The sequence below is a fragment of the Palaemon carinicauda genome, chromosome 20 (genome assembly GCF_036898095.1).
Source record: "Palaemon carinicauda isolate YSFRI2023 chromosome 20, ASM3689809v2, whole genome shotgun sequence".
Lineage (NCBI taxonomy): Eukaryota > Metazoa > Arthropoda > Malacostraca > Decapoda > Palaemonidae > Palaemon > Palaemon carinicauda.
In genome coordinates, this window is record NC_090744.1 from 44,391,986 (window position 1) to 44,407,224 (window position 15,239).

Below are 15,239 nucleotides of genomic sequence, written 5' to 3' on the forward strand. Positions count from 1 at the left end.
AGAGAAGTAATGTAATGAAATTCATGAAAATATATAATTAGTTGTTGCAAGGTCTTCTTAATAACGTTAAAATAATAATTTATCGCAATAAATGAGAAGAAAACGAGAAGAGGAAGTTATAAAGAGATTGAAAGTGATTACAATTAGCCTGATTTGCTATTCTGTTGTCAGATAAGTTTATATTATATTATCATTTGTCTTTAAGCTTGGAATCACTCAAGCTTTCAAAATATACTTGTAAATTTCAGCAAAAAATACTAAATAGTTTTACGAGAATTAATCTAGTATTTCACATTGTCCTACATTCTTATAGGTTATGATGATTTTATAGAAAAATGTTGTATAGATAGATAGATAGATAGAAATATGTAATGAGCAATAAAATTCATCATTTTTCTGTTATTTACAAATGATTCACAAAATATTGAATTACTTTTGTGGTGTCCAATTATTTAAATAAAAAAAAGATTTCATATATGATTTCACAAACCAGGAAAAAATTCTTAAAATAACAAAAAAAAAAAACTGAAAATGATTACATTTTAAGGTATTTGCGATCACATATAGGGATTTCAACAGGTCATAATTAACACTTGGAAAGGAATCGATAAGTAATGACTGACCTTATCTCGTTAGTGTTTTATATCAAGTTCCTAACTGATCAAGTATGCCTGGACTTGCTCAGTTATCTGCAGAGGCAGATCTTAAAAATTCAAAGTGATCATTTCGCTCTGGGAGTGTTTTCTTCGACAATAAGGGCACGTTCTATTTCTATATGCATATTAGGCCCACAGTTCTATTATGTGAAGTACTTGCACCTTCTTTCCATCATATAATGCAATATTTCTATTGAAAATTTATATACATTTATACAATGCTCTTTATCAATGGGAATTACTAGATTTTCTTCACTTGTACTTTTTTACCTAGTATAGTGAGAGGCAACGGATAGGACAATATCCTATAGATCATATGATCAACGGCCAAGACTATTTCCACCCAAGTTAAGACTATGGAAGGCCAGGCAATGGCTGCAGATTACTCATCAGGTAGATCTACAGGCGCCACAACCCCTATCCCTAGCTCACAGTGAGAGTAAGGTTGTAGAGACTAGAGTGGAAGTCCTTTTAGGGCTGCGAACTGGCATCGAACTTCCTACCCTCGAATCGTGAGGCAGAAATATTACCCGTGGGTCTAACACAACCACTACGTCGGTTACTATCATCTCTATAGTATGGCCCGTTACCAATATCTGACCAACGAACTCCCAAATTTCAGAAAACATAATTCCGACTTTCAATCTCTGAAATGGAATTTTCGGCCCTGGATGATTTCATATTTCTCAGAGACCTTCTTTGATCACCCTTGAATTCGAACGTTAGATTGAGATACAAATCAATTAATCACCGAGATCGTAATGAGTCTTGATCTGGGTCTCGATTTCTCTTCCTAAGTTTCCTCTTCTTCAAGTCTTCATCAAGATGTTGAATCGAAGAAAATAGACCAAAAATTCCATAAGCGAATCTCTTCTTTTTTAAATTTTTTAGAGTTTTATATATAGTTACTCATTGAAAATGTGTTACTGATCATAATAATAATAAAAAAAAACAAAGTTACGAAAATGTGAATATACTCTTTAATATACGTTGAAGGGAACACTAAGAAAAATATGTTCTTATTTGACAATTTTTATGTATTTTTTCCAATTACTGAATACACATTTCACTGTATGTAGCTTATGTGTTTATATTTCAAATATCTTTTATACCATCATAAACCATATTTTGTTTCGGTTGATTTTTTTCTTTCATCAGCTTTATTTCTACTTTCTAGATGTCACTTCCTAAATGATCTATATAATCTAGCATAAATTCAATTAACTAGTCGATCCAAAGATGTCGCTATTGCGAAAAGTTCAAGTTCTTATAGATACAGATAATTTAATGATACTCTTGTATATCTCACACTTCCAGTATTCGATGGTGCAACAATTCCCGAAGCCGAAGACCGAGTCCGTTGTGTAATCGATCAGTTAACGACATAAACTCCTTCACAGGATGACTGAATCGACTCGGAACAAACGTCTGTCTCGGTATAAACTGATTGTGTCCATCCTGCGGCCAGCGGTCGTACCACAAAGAGATACAGCCTCCCTCAACGTCGTTATTCAAATATGCTGGCCTTATGCCAGTCAGCATCAGCTCTGGCTGCCCTTCGTTAACAGGACCAAAGTAACTTGAAGCTCTGAACATAGGAACATTGGGTTCGAGCATACACAGCTGTCGACACCATGGCAGGCAGACCTCGCAGCCTCGTTCAGCCTTTATTTGATTTTTAGTTTTTTGTGTTCGTTATATATTTGCATACTGCTCCACTCCCATTTGCTGTTTGATTCTATTCGTATGGACATTTTATTCCTTTGATGCAAGGATATTACATTCCAGGTGTTTCTATTTTATTATTTGCTAGTAGTAATAGTTTTCATATTGATCATATTATGTCCTTTTTGAATTACGATGCTATAAAAAATACCTATCTTCTTACTATTCCCTTGGAGCATATTCGCATTTAATCTTACTATTCATTAATAATACAAAAATTAAAATTTTCTGTTCTTGATGGGTTGAGAATAGATACCAAAAAGCTTCGCGGGAATAGAAGGGGAGAAATAGAGATATGGATTGTGTTAGTGAACATCCTGTAATTCTTCTTCTTTTGAATACGTGTTCGAAGAAGAAATTCTTTTGTGCATTGTAATAACTCGCAACTATGGAAGAGAAGCCTCGATCGAGATGTTGAGATAGGAGACGACTCGATGCAAATACGAGAAATAAAAACTTTATTTCTAGAAATATTTGTATCATTTGATCTCACAGCAAAACTTGTAGCCTGCGCTTCAATAATAATAATAAGAATATTAATCATAATAATGATAAAATCAGGAAAACAGCTTGTAATTAACACAGACTAACCTAACTAAATGTCAGACTTTTATTGTGTTATCTCCCTTATTGATATTCCATGTTGCTATTTTATATTGAAACCACTTCAACTACAAGAATATGAAACAAATGTTAAAACATATGAGATATATCGTTATAGTTCTCACTAAGATTTTCATTACCTTTATTCCTGTCAGCGAGACTTTATTCTTTTACTTGTGTCTTAATGTATAGATTTTTCCTGGAATTTACCAAATTCCTACTTTGCACTGAAATGAGTAAGGCGTAATGTAAACATTGAATAAGTACAAAAAGGAACTGAAATATTACTGAATTACGATTAATGGGCTGATTAATTTGTCATTAGCAATTATGCCCCACGTATGCAAATAAGGTTGCAATAAGAATGAATTATTAGTAGTCATGCTCCAATGCATTCGAAGAAAAGGCGATGGAAATGCTTGACATAAAAGAGGAAGCAAAATAAAAGACGCATCGAACTGTGCTTAGGAAGCTCGGAAAATGGAGGGAGAAAGAGATAAAACTACATTCCTTAATTCGGTCGGATTCAAACCAATTTATCTCCCTTGTGAACACTGGCTGATCTGGTCATTCCATTAGTAGGGATGTTGCTGACTATGCTACGTTTTTTTATCTATTTTTATTTTATTTATTTTTTTTACTTGGAATGTTTGTCTCTTGTTTGTTTGGTAACAGGATTGTTTGTTAACGTTTACAAAAGCCTTTGTAACAGTCGGCCTCGTCCCTCGCTATAAATGATTGAAATACAAAAGAAATAAGAAAAGGAATTTTGATGAGAGGAAACCTGTCAAGGGAATATTATTAATACTAACTAAGCTATAAACCCCTATTCTTAGAAGCTGGACTTTATAGGCCTAAGGGTCCAAACAAGGAAAATAGCCCAGTGAGGAAAGGAAATAAGGAGACCGATATAACAGTGTGCCTGAGTACACTGTACCAACCGTGTTTCACACAATTGTACATAATTCCTTTTGTATATATTATGCTTGTATCTTCGCTCCTCCCTCGCACTAAAACGAACATGAAAATTCCTGTCTGGTTTTTCCTCTGTAATATTGTCTGTCTTGTGAACTTGTTATGTCCTGTTGCCTTGAGGTTTTGTATATAAGGAGAGTGTTCCACAATGATATAACTCAGTCGTTTCCAATCTGCCTTTGAGTTCACACCCTTACTCGGCGCCGTTACATTGGTGACCCCGGAAGTCGACTCTCTCCCACTGCCTTCCACCCCCACCTCCCTCGCCCCTCCATCGTTGATACTATGACGGAGGCTGACTCTACTCCGGCAGTTGGCACTGCGGCCGCCCCATTAAAACTTTCACCGTTCGCCAGAGGAGAAGCGTTCGCTTGGTTTCAACGCGCTGAAGTCCACTTTCGTATCAGGGGCATGACTCGCTCAACCACCAAAGCAGATTATGTTCTCGCGGCGATACCCGAGGACACCTTCCCAGAAATATCCGACTGGCTTTGTGAACAAGGAGACAGCCCAATAGCGTATGACGCCCTCAAATCATACCTTCTGCAGCAGTACTCGCCGTCGCCAGCCGCCCGTATAGCAAAGCTTTTTCAGCTCTCGCAACAACCGTTGGGGGACCAAAGGGCTTCGCTTGCCCTCAGGGAAATGACCAGTATCGCTCGCCTTCAACCTGCCGCAGACGGCTCTCCTCGTGAGGTGAACCTACTCCGCGCCCTTTGGATACGCCGTTTACCTGAACCTGTGCGCGCTGCCATACCCGATGTCGATAGTTTACCCATAAAGGACTTGATGACCAAAGCCGACGCCCTTATGGACAGCCACTTCAAGACCTCCATCAACGCCTCCACCCCTGATGACGACGATGCCTATTCAACGTCAACCGAAGCTGACATGAATGCCGTAAGACATACACGGCTACCCCGTGACGTGCCGAAGCGGCGACAAAGCCGCCCACCACCCACCAATCGCTCGCGCCCCAATGAACGACTTCTACAGCCACTTACTACCTCCCATCCACCGCAGTTTTGCTACTACCACTTCAGATTCGGGGCAACCGCGAAGAAATGTGCCAAAGATTGTCAATGGCCAAAAAACGTTTAAGTAGGCCATCGCTTGTGGCGGTGGCCTCCCATGTTTCTAATCTTTTCTTTTTACAGGATGCAGGAACGGGCATGCGATTTTTGGTAGACACGGGTGCTTGTCGTTCTCTTTTGCCAAGGAAACTCTTCAAGGCACAACGTAGTCTGTCTACATCTGCCGACGTCCGCTTGGTAGCTCCCAACGGATCTGCGATACCCACCTACGGTTACGAGAGCCTCACATTATCGTTCGGAAACGGTAAATTCAATTGGAAGTTTCCCGTTGCTGACGTCACAATGCCAATCCTCGGTGCGGATTTCCTCTCCCTCCACCTTCTGGTCGATGTCGCCCACCGACGATTGGTCAACGCAGACTCGTACTTGTCGACACCTCTTCAACCCGCCCCCTCTAACCTCGCTCTCCACATCAGCGCACCCACGGATGCCTACGCCCACCTCCTCATGTCGTACCCGGAAGTTTTCCGTCCAGAACTTCGCCAAACGCCCACGGTTCCTGCCAAGCACGGTATTTATCACCATATCAAGACGACGGGACCCCCAGTCTTCGCAAAATTCTGACGTCTGGCACCGGAACGATTGGCAGCCGCCAAACAGACGTTCGCCGAAATGGAGAAAATGGGCCTTTGCCAAAAGCCTCCAGCCCATGGTCGTCACCCTTACACATCGTTCTGAAGAAAGACGGCTCCCTCCGTCCGTGCGGGGATTACAGGCGCCTGAACATACAAACAGAACCGGATCACTACCCCCTCCCAAACATTGCCGATGTAACCTCCTACCTGCACAAAGCGAAGGTTTTCTCTACGCTCGACCTCCTGAAGGGGTATTATCAGGTGCCTATGAACCCAGAAGACATCCCCAAGACCGCCATCACCACTCCATTTGGCACATACACCTTCAATTACTCTTGTTTTGGCCTTCGTAATGATGGGGCAACGTTTCAACGTCTCATGGATGGCATCTTAGGGGACCTCCCTTTCTGTGTATGTTATGTGGACGACATACTTGTGTTCTCCTCCTAAAAAGAGGAACACCTCCGTCACCTGCGCATCGTGCTCGACCGCCTGCAACAAAACGGCCTTGTAGTCCAGTACGACAAGTGTACCTTTGGCGCCAACGAAGTGTCGTTCTTAGGGCACCGTATCACTCCTGAAGGAGTCCATCCCCTCCCTGAGAAGGTAGCAGCCGTTCAGAATTTCCCCACGCCCTCGACCGTCAAAGCTCTGCAGGAATTCTTGGGCATGATCAATTATTATCACCGTTTTCTGCCAGCCATTGCCGCCACTCTTGCTCCCCTCTACGCCTCCCTCAAGGGCAAGCCAAAGGACTTGAAGTGGGGTCCCCTTCAAGAAGCAGCCTTCTGCAATGCAAAGAAGGCTCTATCAACTGCTGCGGCTCTCACTTTTCCTATCCCACACGCCCCTCTCCTTCTCTCCACCGATGCCAGCGACGTCGCTATCGGTGCAGTACTCGAGCAGGTGGTCAAAGGCTCGCCCCGCCCATTGGCCTTCTTCAGCAGAAAACTTTCCAAGGCAGAATCGGGTTATTCTACCTTCGATCGAGAATTGCTGGAAGTGCACTTGGCTGTCCGTCACTTTCGCCATTTCTTAGAAGGTACGCCCTTCGTCATTCGCACAGACCACATGCCTCTGGTGCACGCCTTCACTCGACAGTCTGACGCCTGGTCCGCCCGTCAACGCCGACATCTCTCCGCCGTGGCTGAATACAATTGCACCCTCCAATACGTCCCTGGGAAAATTAATCCCGTTGCCGATGCCCTGTCAAGAAACACGTTGGCTGCCGTTCAACTGGGATTGGATTACAATGCCCTGGCTGAAGCCCAACGACAGGATCCAGAGTATCAAGCTTGTAGGACATCCTGCACGTCCCTCCGTTGGGAGGATTTTCCCCTCGAAGACTCCAACACCACCCTCCTCTGTGACGTCAGTACTGGTAGACCGCGACCTTGGATTCCTAGTCCCATGCGCCGACAGGTGTTTGATTTCATCCACGGCCTTTCACATCCCTCGTGCCGTTCTACTGCACAGCTGCTGAAGGCAAAGTTCATTTGGCACGGCATTTCTAAGGATGCTAAGGATTGGGTCTGTGCCTGTACTTCTTGCCAAGCTTCCAAAGTACATCGACACACGGATTCAGGAGTGGGCACCTTTCCTCAACCTTAGCGTTGTTTCGCACACATTCACGTCGATGTTGTAGGCCCCCTACCCACATCACAAGGACATCGTTACTTGTTTACCGTCATCGACCGCTCCACTCGTTGGCCTGAAGCCATTCCCATGGAAACTGCAACGTCCGCCTCATGTACATCTGCCTTACTCTCTGGATGGATTTCAAGATTCGGTATCCCTGAGCATATTACTTCTGACAGGGGAACCACTTTCGCCTCTCAATTATGGACGTCATTAGCGAATCTCCTGGGCATCACCCTACATCAGACAACGGCCTACAACCCCGCTGCCAATAGAATGGTTGAACGTTTGCATGTCCCGCTGCAAGGATTCAAACTGGTTTACTCAGCTTCCCTGGTTCCTCCTGGGACTAAGGACCACTCCTAAAGACGCCCTCGATGTCTCGACAGCTGAAGTAGTGTATGGCGACCCGTTGGTCATCCCTGCCGAATTTTTTCCTTCTACAACCTCTTCCGACGATCTCGAGCACATACGTCATGTCGTGGGAAAATTTACTCCATGCCGCCAGACTTACAAGCCCCCAGCGAAGCATCACATACCAACAGACTTGCACTCTGCAACGCACGTCTTCCTGCGCAACAACACTAGCAACCCACCGCTAACGCCCCCTTACACAGGCCCTTTCCTTATGATCCGATGCAGTCCGAAAGCATTCCTACTAAACATTCGTGGCAAAGAAGACTGGGTCTCCATTGATGGTCTAAAACCTGCTTATCTCCTGCCAGATGACCCGCCTACAGTTCGCCTCTCTAGTTCACGGCCCCCTATTTAACATGTACAGTATGTCATTTTTAGGGGGGGAGCCATGTACCAACCGTGTGTCACACGATCGTACATAGTTCATTTTGTGTATATATTATGCTTGTAGCTTCGTTCTTCCCTCGCACTAAAAAGAACCAGAATAAACATGTCTGCTTTTCTCCTCTGTAATAGTGTCTGTTTTTGAGCATGAAATTTCTTGTTGCTTTGAGCAGACAACGGCCTACAACCCCGATGCCAATGGAATGGTTGAACATTTTCATCGCACCCTCAAAGCAGCTTTGATGTCCCGCTGCAAGGATTGCAACTGGTTTACTCAGCTTCCCTGGGTCCTCCTTGGACTAAGGACCACTCCTAAAGACGCCCTCGACGTCTCGGCAGCCAAAATGGTGTATGGCGACCCATTGGTCGTCCCTGCCGAGTTTTTTCCTTCTACAACCTCCTCCGACGATCTCCAGCGCATACGTCACGTCGTGGGAAAAATTACTCCGTGCCGTCAGACTTACAAGCCCCCAGCGAAGCATCACATACCAACGGACTTGCACTCTGCAACGCACGTCTTCCTGCGCAACGACACCAGCAAGCCACCACTAACGCCCCCTTACACGGGCCCTTTCCTTGTCATCCGACGCAGTCCGAAAGCATTCCTCCATTGATGGTCTAAAACCTGCTTATCTTCTGCCAGATGACCCGCCTACAGTTTGCCTCTCTAGATCAGGGCGCCCTATTTAACATGTACAGTATGTCATTTTTAGGGGGGGAGCCATGTACCAACCGTGTTTCCCACAATTGTTCATAATTCCTTTTGTATATATTATGCTTGCATCTTCGCTCCTCCCTCGCACTAAAACGAACATGAAAATTCCTGTCTGGTTTTTCCTCTGTAATATTGTCTGTCTTGTGAACTTGTTAAGTCCTGTTGCCTTGAGGTTTTGTATATAAGAAGAGTGTTCCACAATAATAAAACTCAGTCGTTTCCAATCTGCCTTTGAGTTCACACCCTTACGCGGCGCCGTTACAACACCTTCAAGCAAGAGAGCTCTAATCCAAGACGGTGGAAGACTGTGGTACAGAGCAGCCATTGCCAACCGGGGTTCCGTGAAAATTCCTGTTTTATCTAATTATATTTTTATTCATATATCATTTTTTCTTCGTTAAACACCGTGAGAAATCGCAGATCTATACATATTTTATTGTAACATATCGTGTCATATTTTTATTTTCTATTTTACTGAAGGTAGGTATTATAAATGAGGGTTAAATGGTTTGCAGAGTAAATAAGCTAAGTGGTTTCGAGGCAGCATGGGCCATGAAGCATACCCGTATCGCACCGTTCAACGGATTTCATAAGTGTTATCATAGATATCATACGAGAGACGCCGCATTAACCCAGCTGGCATACTTGTAGGCGACAGCCATCTTGCCGCGGTAACTTATCAAGGTCGATCGGTAGAAATCTAGCTCTATATATGCATGCGTGTGTGTGTGAGTGTGTATGTGGATATATACAATTCTACATCATTATCATCATCATCATCTCCTCCTAAGCCTATTGATGTAAAAGGCCTGAATGAGGATTGATTGTCTAAATTCATCAAAGGATAGCCAGTTCCCTGTGATAAGCAGTGCCTATCTAACAAAGGCAAGTGACCCCTGACGGTCCATAATTATTCCAGTATGATGATTATCTACTATAGTTATATGTATATACTGTACTCTCTCTCTCTCTCTCTCTCTCTCTCTATATATATATATATATATATATATATATATATATATATATATATATATATATATATATATATATGAGCCAATCACAGTCAGGTTGTTACTGATTGGGATTAGTGAGTGCCAACAGATTTTTCTTCTTTGTTAAAGGAAAGACGGTTACGATGTGGCTTGGGTGGCACTTTGAGAATGTCGTTATCGGCGTGGCTTGGGCACTCAAAAATGTTCGTTAAAAGTTAGCATCCCCAAAATCTCTCCCTATTGGTTCTCATAAGACTTTCGGGTCAAAACAGCCAATCATCGATCAGGCCTAGAAAGGCCGTGGTGGGAGCTTGAACTTGCCCATAGGTTTGTCAGTTAGAGTTGGGAGGCTTGAGTGTTTAGACCTACGTTCAGGTCACGGGTGCCAGCATGAGTGCCAACAAGTACCATTTTTCTGAGGGTTTTTTCTTAGTAACGTAACGTAATCATAATTAAGGGCAGCCCTTGTAAACTTAAGATAATACAGCATGAGTCAAATCAACAACTCGGCTATTATTTGTGCATGACCTTCCCTCTCAAATAGTGTTAACTATCAAATGGATTTTCTCTATCTTTATTTCCCCCAAGATGTGAAGTGTGAACCTCCCTTAATACGACCTAGATCGGGTCATATTAAATGGTGTCAGGTGTTGTGGGGTAGTAGTAATAATAATATTAACGATTAACATCTGTGCTAAGTGATTTTAGCCGACGTGAGATTTTTGAAAAAGTGGAAACAAAAGATAATAGTGACAATGGTTAACACGAGAAGTTCAACGTCGAGTGGAGGTGACGGAGAGAGAGAGGGGTGAAATGACTGTGTAGCTCGTGTATGCCCGGTACTCGGTGAACGGTTTCTCAACGCACATGATAGCAGATACACAACCATCGACAACCTTCGAAGAGGCAGAGGTCTGAGAGGTAGGATGTGGCGACTGGCGGTTGTTGGAACTGTGGGGTGGTATTAACAGATGGCCACCTACGGGCTCTATGCCCCTACGATGACCTGCGGTAGTGTTTTGGATGTCAGGCCACAAACCACCATCTGAAAGCTGTTTAAAAAGAAAACGGCGTCGGCAGAAGAAATCATGTTTCCCCTGTACCAACGAGAGGGAGGGGAAGACGACGCAGGAAGGGGAAGACAATGCGGGAAGGGGACCAACGGTCCCTTGGGCCGTCCGTCAGACCGCAAGGACTGGGGACAGGAGTGCCAAGGAGTCAGCCTGCCATCTTTGCCCCAGAGTGTGGGGGAGGGGAGCTAGACGCTCCCCCAGTGAGCAGTAGGGGATGCCTACCTACCAGCGAGTGGTAGTGCGTCTTCCCAGGGAGTGCATAAGGAGGAGGAGGGGCGGAGCAGCAACCCCTCACCACCGCTCCCGACCATGGAAGTCGGAATGCTATTCCCGTCTTGGAATAGAAGTGGAATCATGTGTGTAACGAGGGTGAAGAACCGCTCGTTACGGATGCCCGCAAAACGTAGGAGCGCACGGTGCTTACCATGGCCAGAGCCCACACACGGGCTCAGTGATCCTACGACGAAGAACGGATGTAACAACTCTACGGAAGCAGAAGGAACAAGAACAAGAGAATAATTAGGCTTAGTAGACCGTGGATGGAGCGCATAGAAAACGGGAAGATCTTGATGACTACGGAGAAAGAGAGAGGGAGTGCATGCCCCGTGACTGTGAGTGATGTCCAGCGAATGAGTGCGCGAATGAGGTAGGAGATCAAATTTCCCGGAATTTTGCGCAGGTGGAAGGGTGTGTTCTTCATTGAAGACGGAATTTGATCTAACGTTGTTTTTCCTTCCCCTTTGGTATAGAAAGTCATCTGTGTAATTGATGTAAGACCTTATGCGTGGCATGTGGGTATAGGAAGTTCCCCTAAGGATGGCAAGAGTATCAGTATTTTTAAGGAATTAGGTTTATCAATAAGTGTCATCTGAGTAACTCAATGAGTAACCACAAGCATGTGGTACCAATGGCCGGAACATGGTCGGTAACACCTTTTAAGTTTAATGAAGGGTGTATTGACGTCCTAGGTCTACTCCCCCAAGTAGCAAGTAGGTACCCCCTTACCGCGGGCTACCTGCGGGAGGAAGGTGAGGAGGAGGCACAAGGTGTGTCCGTGCCGTCCTTCGAGCACGAGAGAGTGCGAGAGGACATGGATCTTGAGATAATGTCTACCACGAGGTGATTGAGGTCATAAAAATCAGGTTTCTTCTACGTATGTTCATTCAGAGTGTTTTGTGAAAAGACGAATTAAATTTTGTTTCGTTTTTTGGGGGTTTTGTTCTAAGCATATCACGAGTATATCATTTATCATACTGAGAAATTTCTGTTGCATTTATGTTATGTTGGAAATAATTCAAATTTCATTATTTTGTGTTGGTACCAATTTTGCTATTACCAATGGTTTTATGTATGTTTTTCCATTTTGTTGTGCTGGTTAAAAAAAAGAAAAATATATATATTTTGGTGTGGTGACAGATAACTGGGACATTTTTTGTTGCATTTATGTTTATGTTGGAATTAATTCGAATTTCGTTACCCTATGTTGATACTTATTTTGCTATTACCAATGCTTTTATGTATGTTTTTCCATTTTGTTGTACTGTATTTAAAGAATTTCATTTGTCGGTGGAGGTTTTCAGTGCTATTACAGGTAATTGTTAATCATGGGTTGAAAATTGAACATCATTACTTATGTTTTTGTTTTTCAGGAGAAATAATATTGCTCGGTTATTAATAAGTATGTTTTTCTTTTTATTACTATTCACTGTTGAATTTGCTCCTTGTTGCAGTGTCACGGATGTGTTAGAAATGGTTTTCTTATAATGGTAAATGTATCAAAGAGTGCTGGGATTGTAAGTTATTCATTTTGATTTCTCTTAATTTTTATAATTTTCTTTATTTTGTGTATGTGATGATTTGTTGGTCCTTATGAAATTTTATTGCATTTGAAACATTATTATTTTTCTGATTTTGTGCTCCAAATTTCGGTGATGGTGCATTTAAACCTGATTTTGTGTTTCTGTATGATCTATTGTGGGCGTGATATTCATCTTTGTGTAACTTGCAACTGTAACACGCCAACCGGCCCTCTGATTTTGATTTAGGTATTTAATTTTAATGTTTGCATGCTCCCGAAGAGAGTGGTACTTGGCGGCAACATCTAGTGGAAAAAGAAAGCTTGTGTTTAGTGGGAAAAAAAAAAAAAAAACAAGGATTAGAAAAGTTTCATAAAAAAAAGAGAGAAAAAAAATTGTTTTGAGAAAAAAAAAATCTGATACGTGTGAATTTACCGGACGTAAAATTTGGGAAGGGAGTAGTGAGCCAATCACAGTGAGGTTGTTACTGATTGGGATTAGTGAGTGCCAACAGATTTTTCTTCTTTGTTATAGGAAAGACGGTTACGATGTGGCTTGGGTGGCACTTTGAGAATGTCGTTATCGGCGTGGCTTGGGCACTCAAAAATGTTCGTTAAAAGTTAGCGTCCCCAAAATCTCTCCCTATAGGTTCTCATAAGACTTTCGGGTCAAAACAGCCAATCATCGATCAGGCCTAGAAAGGCCGTGGTGGGCGCTTGAACTTGCCCATAGGTTTGTCAGTTAGAGTTGGGAGGCTTGAGTGTTTAGACCTACGTTCAGGTCACGGGTGCCAGCATGAGTGCCAACAAGTACCATTTTTCTGAGGGTTTTTTCTTAGTAACGTAACGTAATCATAATTAAGGGCAGCCTTTGTAAACTTAAGATAATACAGCATGAGTCAAATCAACAACTCGGCTATTATTTGTGCATGACCTTCCCTCTCAAATAGTGTTAACTATCAAATGGATTTTCTCTATCTTTGTTTCCCACAAGATGTGAAGTGTGAACCCCCCTTAATACGACCTAGATCGGGTCATATATATATATATATATATATATATATATATATATATATATATATATATATATATATATATGTATATATATATATATATATATATATATATATATATATATATATATATATATATATATATATATATATATTCATATATATATATATATATATATATATATATATATATATATATATATATATATATATATATATATATATCAATTTATATATAAATATGCATATATGTATATATGTATAAATTTATATATATATATAATATATAAATTTATATATATAAATGTAGCTATAAATACATTCGGTATGAATTACTTGCATGCTCTTGGTGGTGGCCAATGTGTTTGTAAACATATTGCTGTATCGATTCGTATGAATAATATCGCATGCTCTCACTTTTGACTGCAACACCAGTCGACGAATTTTCTTTTTTATTTCTTTATTACGGAGATTTTTGTTGTAGTTTGTCTTCATCATCAAGGCTCGATCTATGATTTCTTTTAATTATATAACAACTAAAGAAATTTTGCAATGCGATTATTTATATCGTTATCATTACATTGCCCTCCATAGGAGGAAGAAATATATTGTGTTTCCTGATGTTTCTTTTCTTCCTGTTGTCAAATCTTCAAATCAATTCATCTCAGTCATTTCAGGTCCAAATGATTTGAAATTTGCCACAAAGGTCGAGTGAGCAAATACCCATGTGCGTTTACAAGATTTTCTCGATACATACCTTTAAATTCTTTTTTTTTTTTTTTTTCTTTTTTGCCATTTTCTGACAAAAATATATTTTTTTCTCCTGTGACCTGGTATTATAACCAGGTTATAATACCAGGGCACAGGTAACCAAACTATACAGTAGATTTTTGTTAGAAAATAACCAAAAACCTCAATAAAAGGATTCTAAAGATATGCATCAAGAAAATGTTTAAAACGCACCTCGGTCTCCTGTGCCCTGGCATTATAACCGAATGACTTGAAATTTTGTACTGAGATGCCTTAGATAAATACTAATAGGAAGTCATCAACATTTTCGACATACATTGTTCAAAATGGTTAATTTTGCCATTTTTTTTCATCTTTAGACAAAAAATTAATATTTTTGGCTCCTGTACGCTCATATTTACAGCATATGACATGAAATTTCGCATGAGGGTGCCTTGGATATACCGTATATCCACAGGATTTAAGTCACGTTCTTAGTATACATCACTTCGAAAATTATTGTTTAGTGTTTTACGGATTTTTTTTTTTTTTTTTTTTTTTTTTTTTTTTTTTTTTTTTTTTTTTTGGAAAAAAGGAGTTTTTTTGTTCATATGCCTTGGCATTTAAACCATATATCCTGAAATCTGGTATGGAAATGCTTATAATAGGCTATATGCAAACAGAACGATATTCACAATTTTTGCATCCACAACTTCAGATGTTTTCTTGTAAATCTATCGGGGATCCATTTCTGGAAAAGGTTAATATGGATCAGTGCATGGTTGCATGGGGAGGGAAATGGAGTGAAATATGCTGTATTTGTTTGGCAAATGTTGCATTTCTAGTTATGAAAAA